Genomic DNA, 6343 nt, shown 5'->3' with positions numbered 1-6343 from the left:
AATCCTTGGATTATGTAGATATATTTAACTAAACTGTCATGTTGTAAATGAACGAAAACACTTCTTTGGAATGTATAATTATAGATATTAATAGATTTTCTTGTATGGTTGTTAGTGAATTAAAAAAAAAATCTAGAATTCCGGTTAATTAGCATATTTGTTGCTATAATATTTCATGAAAAATATCTAGTAAATGCTTGTAAAAAGACTCATGTGTATGAAATGTGCGAATGGATACAACTATACAAGTATGTATGCATGTATGATTGATATGTGAAAAATAAATATTGTTCTTTTAAATTTGGGATTTTAATTGAAATTCCAAAAGTTTTTTTTTTTTAGTTTTTCAGAATTTTTACAAGCGCTCATGGATTTTATGTTTAAAAAAAAGTACTGATTTAGTAAGGCTATACCAAAAAAAAGTGACAAATATGAACTTTTAGAATACTTTTGTTCCTGACTTATCCTATATATGAAAATTCGTAACTTCTATTAGTAGCGCATGGAGGCTGAATCTTACATAGTGGATTTAAGCACATAATTTATGGCGACTGGCGACCTCTGTTTTAAATTTATAAAATTAATCGAACTTAAAACTAGATTTCTACTTTTATCGATCGCCAAGAATTATTTTAATTTGTGTCTTTATTTTCACTTTCAATAACAACCGTTATTTTTAATATGAAAATTTCTAATTGGTTTATTCAATGTTAAAGTAATATTTATTTCAAGTCTATCTTAAAATTCCATTCTTTTAAATAATATAAACGATTATTAAATTAATAGATATATTGCGAAATCATCAAGTTTAATAATATTATATAAATTATAATTAAATTTTTTATCAAAACGTAAAGTTATTATAAGCTAAATTACAATTATATAAATTTATTTTATTAATGTTTTAATTATGTTAATGATTTATTGTTGAAAAACTGATTAATTTTAGATTAAAATTAAATAATATCGTTTTTTTAAACTTTATTTAATCAAAATTTATTAACTATTTAATATTAGAGCTATATTTGTTAAAGTAATAATTAGTTAAAATTTATCTTAAAATTTAATTTAAGAAAAATATTATTAAATTAACAGATAAATTGCGAAATCATCAAGTGTAATAATATTATTATATAAAATATAATTAAGCATTGGGGTTAAAATGTAAAGTTATTATAAGCTAAATTACAATTAAATAAATTTATTATATTAATGTTTTAATTATGTTAAAGATTTAATGTTGAAAAACTTATTATTTTTAGATTAAAATTAAATAATATCGTATTTTTATTTGAACGTTATCTAATCAAAATTTATCAACTATTTAATATTGGAGCTATATCAATTCTAAATTTTACATAATTGAGTCATAAACAAATTTTTTTGTTCACGTGTTAATTATAATAATAATAATTTTCTCATGAGTGCTATATTAGCAAATGATAAGAGTTAATAATATTATGTTATACATGCTTATAATTTTTTATACTAATATTATATTCATATTTCATATTTTTAAATTAATTATAATTTAAATAAATCTTAAATTGGTTTATTCATCGTCACAAGAATAATTTTAAAAATTTTATCTTAAAATCTAATTTTTTTCAAATAATATAAAAGATTATTATATGAATAGATATATTGTGAAATCATTAAGTTTAATAATATTATAATATGAATTAAAATTTAATAATAAAAAATAAAATATCAAATTACATTAAGATTGGATTTAAATTGTTTAATATTTAGTAACATAAATATGTTATTTCCTCTCATATTATGTAATTAAATATTGGCTATTACTTTCGTAATAGATGTTTCTTTTTTTCTTTTAAATTTATTACAATTATATAATTTTTTATGGTGCCTCCGATATTGTGAAATGAGTATTTAAATTCAATTTTCTAAATTATGTCTACACATATTTTAATTTTTTTAACTTAGCTAGAAAGCTTATTAATAAATTTTACATAAACTCACATTTTCTGGAATTAGTCTAAGAGTTTATTGATAAAGAAAAATGTTAGAAATGAAAGTTGAAATTTAAAAAAATGTATTAACTAAAATTTATTTAAAGGTTTTAGTGAGAATTATAGTTTAATGCTTCTTATTTTGTAAAATGACTAATTAATATAAGCTGAATATTTGTTTTCGAACATTAAATTTAATAAAGATTAAAATTTACTACCTTCAATTTAATTAACATAAGTAACAAATAAATATATTATTTACTTGTAGGTTATATAATGGAACCTTGAATATGATTTGCATAATATAAATGACTTTATTTTTAAAGTACCTCTATTTCAATTAAGTAATTTTTCGGAATTATGCTGGTGTTCTGAGATTAATATTTTCATTCAATTTTCAAAAATATCTCTAAAAATGTTCAAATTTTTACCCTTTAATGAATATTAAGTCACTAAAGAATGAAATTCTTATAAATAACATTTAAAATTTGTTAAAAGATATATGAATATTTGGGTTCAAGTAATTGTTCTGAAATATTAATTGTTAATTTTAAAGATTTCAAAATTGTGAAAAAATAATATGGAAGATTTTAACAAAATTATTTCCATTTTTTGTGATTTAATTCAAATTTAGGTAAACTTAATTTTTTAGGGCGTCAAGAGAAGGAAAAATATATAGTTTAGTTTCATGGGAAAATTTCAAAAAAATTTTTTACTAAGAGCTCATTAAAAAAGATTCAAAAACTTTTTATATTATTTTATAAAGTAAAAAAAGGGTTAACAAGTGTTTGAAGCAACATCGTGCCAAAATAAATAATTTTAGAATAATTTTTAGTAAATTTAAGAGATATTTACAAGTTTTAACCCCATTAAAAAACAATAAAAATTTATAAGATATTTAGGACTTTTTTGAAAATTCAGGGTAATGACATAAATTCTTTAGGTTCCCAAAACAATTTCTTTAGAATTTTTAATTTGAAAAATGAGCTTCAGCAGAAAATTAAAAAAAAAACATTTTAAAACATCAAATATTTCCTAAAATTTCGAGAAAGAGTAGAAGATTTTAAAGAAAAATGTTTTAATTTTGTAACATTAAAAAATAAAAAATAAATTAAACCATAAAATTCTACAAATATTGCGAAAATTTACAAGAATAAAGAAGATTTTTAAATAGCAGAAGATTTACAAAAAATGCAGATTTATGTGAAAGTTCTTAAACAAAAAGAAAGCCAGACGTTAAAAACGCAAACATCTGGACACTAATGTTTTTTTTCAAATTAAAATTTGTGAACAAAATGTGTGAAAAACTGAAAACCCATCTGTTAAAGTATCACATGCCTTTTCTCCTAAATTTCAAGAAAAATTGAATTCCAGTCAGATAATAATATTTTTAAGAATTTAAGAAGCATTGTGTAGATATTTTATTCTAAAAGGGCTCGAACTTTTCCTATTATTTTGTAAAATCCCGTAAAATATATATTTTTCTTGATCTAGATTTTTTGTTGGCGAATATGAAATATTCAGAAATATTTTATAATTTTCTTCAAATTCGTAAGAAATTTTGGAAGATTTTGAGATAAATTTTTTACACTTTAAATAATTTTTCAACATTTTAAGAAAAAATTGAATTCATTTACAAATATTTTTAGGAATTCAAGAGGGCTTGCATAGACTTCAAATATTTTAAGCCTTGGAAGCATTTCCAAAAATTTATCGAATATTTATTATTTCTTCTGAAATTATAAAAGACCTAAATATCTTTTGAAAAGGCTGACATTTTTCTCATAATTTGTAAAATCCTGTAAAATAAAATATATATTTTAAAAATTTTTTTCATTCTTTTCTTGACACATCATGATTATTTAAAAATCTTTCCGAATTGTCTCATGAAAATGATAAAGCTTATATAATTCTTTGAAAAAATACTGATACTTCTTCCATTGTAAATAAATTTAATATGTGGGTAACTAAACAAATATCAAAAAAGCATTGTTGTGTAACGTCAAAATATTGTTTAATTTATTTTTATATCGCACTTGATCCTGAAAATTTATTTTTATTTACAAAACATGTGTTAAGTTTTTAAAAATAATACAAAAAAATATTATATAACTGCAGTCAGGCTGTGGGAAGGTAAAAGTGTTTAAAATAACGTTACGGAATATATGAACGCTCCCCAATAATAGTACTCGTACATTTTACGATGCATTGATACACTGAATTCGTCCTTTCAGAATCTAATTTCAACAAGAATATAAGTCTTCAGAAAATTTTAACAAATGAATTGTTATTAGAAAATTTAACAAATTTGAAAGATTAAAATATTTTAGAAAAAATTGAATAAGTTTCAGAGGTATCTAGAAGAAAAAATAATTTTAAAGATGAAAAGATTTTAACAGCTCTTAAACAAAAATGTGGATTTTTGAAAATTTCGAACGAAAAACTTTGAAGCTTTTTGAGCATTTTGAATGGTTTGATTTTGGAGAAAACAAATACATTTTCTTCAGAGTCTTGGGGAAATTTTAAATTATATTTTATCATACAAAATTTTTTGTTAAGAGAATATTCAAAAACATATCGTAATTATCCAAAGGATTTTCAGAATTGTAAAACAAAAAAATCTGAAAGATTTTAAGGCAATTTTTTATTTTGTAGAAATTTTTGGTTAAAAATGCCTCTTTTTGGTGGAAAATTAGCTTTTTTGTTGGAAATTCATATTTTCGGTTAAAAAGTAAACTGATTTGTAGAAAATTCGTGTTTTTTGTAAAATATTTAATATTTTTTGGTTAAAAATAAAATAATCTGAAAGATTTTATGGCAAATTTTTTATTTTACAGAATTTTTTTAAACGTTTAGGAAAAATTCCAATTATTTTCAAAGATATTAGAAGTTTTCAAGAAATTTCAAAAATAATTTTTACTGTTTTTTTATTTGAAATAACAATATAATTTGGACTGAAATATCATCTATTACATTTTTTTTGTCTTTTGTATTGAATATTTTTTGGTTAAGAATATTAAAAAAAAGAATTTGAAAGATTGGTAACGCAAATTGTTAATTTTGCAGAATTTTTGGAAATTAAAAAGAAAGTCCAATTATTTTCAAACATATTTAGAAGTTTTCAAGAAATTTCAAAAATAATTTCAACTGTTTTTTGAATAAAAATATGTTTGGGCTTAAATATAAACTGTTACAGTTTACGTTGAAAATTCGTGTTTTTTGATTAAAAAATTAGCTTTTTTTATTGAAAATTCATATTTTCAGGATTAAAATAAAAATCGGAAAGATTTTAAAGCAAATATTTAAGTTCGCAGAATTTTATGAAATGTTTAGGAAAAATTCAAATGATTTTCGAAGATTTTTAGAGGTTTTCGAGAAATTTTAACTATTTTTTTGTAATGAAAATAAAAATATTTTTGTACTGAAATATCATATATTACAGTTTGCGCTGAAAATTCGTCTTTTTGGGTGAAAATTCATGTTTTTGTTGAAAATTCATATTTTCAGGTTGAAAATTAAACTGCTTAGTAGAGATTTTTTTTAGTCATTGAATATTTTTCGGTTAAAAATATAAGAAAAAGAATTTGAAAGATTTTAAGGCAATTTTTTTATTCTACAGAATTTTCTGAAATATTAAGAAAAATCCAATTAATTTCAAAGATATTTAAAAGTTTTAAAGAAATTAAAAAAATAAATAGTTTTTTCAATTAAAATAAAGAAAATTTGGATTGAAATATAATGCCAGGACATTTTTTGTTAAAAATTCCACTTTTTTAGTTGAAAATGAGCGTTGTTGTTAAAAAATCATGTTTTTAAATAAAAAATTTTAATTATTTTCAAAGATATTAAGAAGTTTTCAAGAAATTTCAAAAATAATTTGAACTGTTTTTTAATTGAAATATAGAAAATATATTTTGAACTGAAATATCAACCATTAAATTTTGCGTTAAAAATTCGGCTTTTTTATGTTGAAAATTAATTTTTTTTTAATTCATATTTTCGGGTTTAAAATTAAAGTATTTAGTAGAAAATTTATCTTTGTTGGAAAATATTGAATATTTTTTGGTTAAAAATATAAGAAAAAGAATTTAAATGATTTTAAGGCGATTTTTTTATTTTCAAAAATTTCCTGAATTATTTTAAAAAATCCAATTACTTTCAAAGATATTTAAAAGCTTTCAAGAAATTAAAAAAATAATTTAAACAGTTTTTTCAATTTGCTGTGATTCGGATTTGAATATTTCTTGAAAATGAATCTTTTTGGTCTTTTTTTATTCTTTTTCTGGATCTACATTTTATATTTCTCCAATTATGCACATTTGGAATTGAAATTTTCTTGACTTTCAATATATATATGTGTGTATTTATGG

The sequence above is a fragment of the Belonocnema kinseyi genome, chromosome 3, assembly GCF_010883055.1.
Source record: "Belonocnema kinseyi isolate 2016_QV_RU_SX_M_011 chromosome 3, B_treatae_v1, whole genome shotgun sequence".
In the NCBI taxonomy this organism is placed as follows: domain Eukaryota; kingdom Metazoa; phylum Arthropoda; class Insecta; order Hymenoptera; family Cynipidae; genus Belonocnema; species Belonocnema kinseyi.
This window is presented reverse-complemented; position numbering follows the sequence as displayed.